Raw genomic sequence first — 2974 nt, forward strand, 5'->3', positions numbered from 1 at the left:
ACGGTACTTGTTCGCTATCGGTCTCGTGGTCATATTTAGTCTCAGATGGAGTTTACCACCCACTTGGAGCTGCACTCTCAAGCAACCCGACTCGAAGGAGAGGTCCCGCCGACGCTCGCACCGGCCGCTACGGGCCTGGCACCCTCTACGGGCCGTGGCCTCATTCAAGTTGGACTTGGGCTCGGCGCGAGGCGTCGGGGTAGTGGACCCTCCCAAACACCACATGCCACGACAGGCGGCAGCCTGCGGGGTTCGGTGCTGGACTCTTCCCTGTTCGCTCGCCGCTACTGGGGGAATCCTTGTTAGTTTCTTTTCCTCCGCTTAGTAATATGCTTAAATTCAGCGGGTAGTCTCGCCTGCTCTGAGGTCGTTGTACGAGGTGTCGCACGCCACACCGCCAGCCGGCTGTGCACGCTACCGAGAAAGTACCGGTATGCGAACCGCCAGGCGACGGGCGCGCATCGCACGTTTAAGGAGACGCGGCCGGCCACACAGGCGACCACGACACTCCCACGTCTCCGAAGCGGGACAAACGCCGCGCGCTTCAGTATACGTAGCCGACCCTCAGCCAGACGTGGCCCGGGAACGGAATCCATGGACCGCAATGTGCGTTCGAAACGTCGATGTTCATGTGTCCTGCAGTTCACATGTCGACGCGCAATTTGCTGCGTTCTTCATCGACCCACGAGCCGAGTGATCCACCGTCCTGGGTGATCTTTTCCTTTTCAGTCTCCCACTGTCTCTTTCAAGACAGTAGCATTTGCGGGACTGAGGCGTCTGACGGCCCCTGTTCCACTATTTTTTTTTGTGTCCAACGGCCTCACAGCCGATGGGCGTCGTACGGCTCCACACCGGAGCGGACAGGCACTCGGGCGAACGTCATTCAAAACCGGCGCCAGGCGCCAGGTACCGCAGGCCAGCCGCTCCAGAGCTTCAGCGCTCGTACCACACAACAACAACACTTCCGCTAGTTTTGAGAGGCACGCGTGGTTCCGCACGCGGCGCACGGCCACTGCCGTACAGGTAGCGTGTTGCGCGACACGACACGACACGCACATCGAAAGACATGCAGTCTAGTCGGTAATGATCCTTCCGCAGGTTCACCTACGGAAACCTTGTTACGACTTTTACTTCCTCTAAATGATCAAGTTTCGTCATCTTTCCGGTAGCATCGGCAACGACAGAGTCGATGCCGCGTACCAGTCCGAAGACCTCACTAAATCATTCAATCGGTAGTAGCGACGGGCGGTGTGTACAAAGGGCAGGGACGTAATCAACGCGAGCTTATGACTCGCGCTTACTGGGAATTCCTCGTTCATGGGGAACAATTGCAAGCCCCAATCCCTAGCACGAAGGAGGTTCAGCGGGTTACCCCGACCTTTCGGCCTAGGAAGACACGCTGATTCCTTCAGTGTAGCGCGCGTGCGGCCCAGAACATCTAAGGGCATCACAGACCTGTTATTGCTCAATCTCGTGCGGCTAGAAGCCGCCTGTCCCTCTAAGAAGAAAAGTAATCGCTGACAGCACGAAGGATGTCACGCGACTAGTTAGCAGGCTAGAGTCTCGTTCGTTATCGGAATTAACCAGACAAATCGCTCCACCAACTAAGAACGGCCATGCACCACCACCCACCGAATCAAGAAAGAGCTATCAATCTGTCAATCCTTCCGGTGTCCGGGCCTGGTGAGGTTTCCCGTGTTGAGTCAAATTAAGCCGCAGGCTCCACTCCTGGTGGTGCCCTTCCGTCAATTCCTTTAAGTTTCAGCTTTGCAACCATACTTCCCCCGGAACCCAAAAGCTTTGGTTTCCCGGAGGCTGCCCGCCGAGTCATCGGAGGAACTGCGGCGGATCGCTGGCTGGCATCGTTTATGGTTAGAACTAGGGCGGTATCTGATCGCCTTCGAACCTCTAACTTTCGTTCTTGATTAATGAAAACATACTTGGCAAATGCTTTCGCTTCTGTTCGTCTTGCGACGATCCAAGAATTTCACCTCTAACGTCGCAATACGAATGCCCCCGCCTGTCCCTATTAATCATTACCTCGGGTTCCGAAAACCAACAAAATAGAACCGAGGTCCTATTCCATTATTCCATGCACACAGTATTCAGGCGGGCTTGCCTGCTTTAAGCACTCTAATTTGTTCAAAGTAAACGTGCCGGCCCACCGAGACACTCAACAAAGAGCACCCTGGTAGGATTTAAACGGGGTCCGCCTCGGGACGCGAAAGCACCCCTTCGGCTCGCCCCACCGGCAGGACGTCCCACGATACATGCCAGTTAAACACCGACGGGCGGTGAACCAACAGCGTGGGACACAAATCCAACTACGAGCTTTTTAACCGCAACAACTTTAATATACGCTATTGGAGCTGGAATTACCGCGGCTGCTGGCACCAGACTTGCCCTCCAATAGATACTCGTTAAAGGATTTAAAGTGTACTCATTCCGATTACGGGGCCTCGGATGAGTCCCGTATCGTTATTTTTCGTCACTACCTCCCCGTGCCGGGAGTGGGTAATTTGCGCGCCTGCTGCCTTCCTTGGATGTGGTAGCCGTTTCTCAGGCTCCCTCTCCGGAATCGAACCCTGATTCCCCGTTACCCGTTACAACCATGGTAGGCGCAGAACCTACCATCGACAGTTGATAAGGCAGACATTTGAAAGATGCGTCGCCGGTACGAGGACCGTGCGATCAGCCCAAAGTTATTCAGAGTCACCAAGGCAAACGGACCAGACAAGCCAATCCGATTGGTTTTGATCTAATAAAAGCGTCCCTTCCATCTCTGGTCGGGACTCTGTTTGCATGTATTAGCTCTAGAATTACCACAGTTATCCAAGTAACGTGGGTACGATCTAAGGAACCATAACTGATTTAATGAGCCATTCGCGGTTTCACCTTAATGCGGCTTGTACTGAGACATGCATGGCTTAATCTTTGAGACAAGCATATGACTACTGGCAGGATCAACCAGGGA

The 2974-nt window shown here is 54.3% G+C and overlaps 3 non-coding genes across 3 annotated transcripts in view; all 3 read right to left on the minus strand.

Moving 5' to 3' along the window:
• The window catches only part of LOC126315145 (large subunit ribosomal RNA), a 4222-nt gene extending 3852 nt beyond the window's left edge, over nucleotides 1–370 (minus strand). Inside the window, exon 1 of the ribosomal RNA XR_007555874.1 lies at nucleotides 1–370. This exon is cut by the window's left edge and continues 3852 nt beyond it. This is a non-coding gene — a ribosomal RNA (large subunit ribosomal RNA).
• A 188-nt stretch (nucleotides 371–558) lies between these two features.
• On the minus strand, nucleotides 559–713 carry LOC126315163 (5.8S ribosomal RNA). The gene has a single exon (XR_007555886.1). It is a non-coding gene; the product is annotated as a 5.8S ribosomal RNA (ribosomal RNA).
• Nucleotides 714–1081: 368 nt separating this feature from the next.
• Nucleotides 1082–2974, minus strand: LOC126315195 (small subunit ribosomal RNA). The gene has a single exon (XR_007555915.1). It is a non-coding gene; the product is annotated as a small subunit ribosomal RNA (ribosomal RNA).

The sequence above is a fragment of the Schistocerca gregaria genome, unplaced genomic scaffold, assembly GCF_023897955.1.
Source record: "Schistocerca gregaria isolate iqSchGreg1 unplaced genomic scaffold, iqSchGreg1.2 ptg000565l, whole genome shotgun sequence".
Lineage (NCBI taxonomy): Eukaryota > Metazoa > Arthropoda > Insecta > Orthoptera > Acrididae > Schistocerca > Schistocerca gregaria.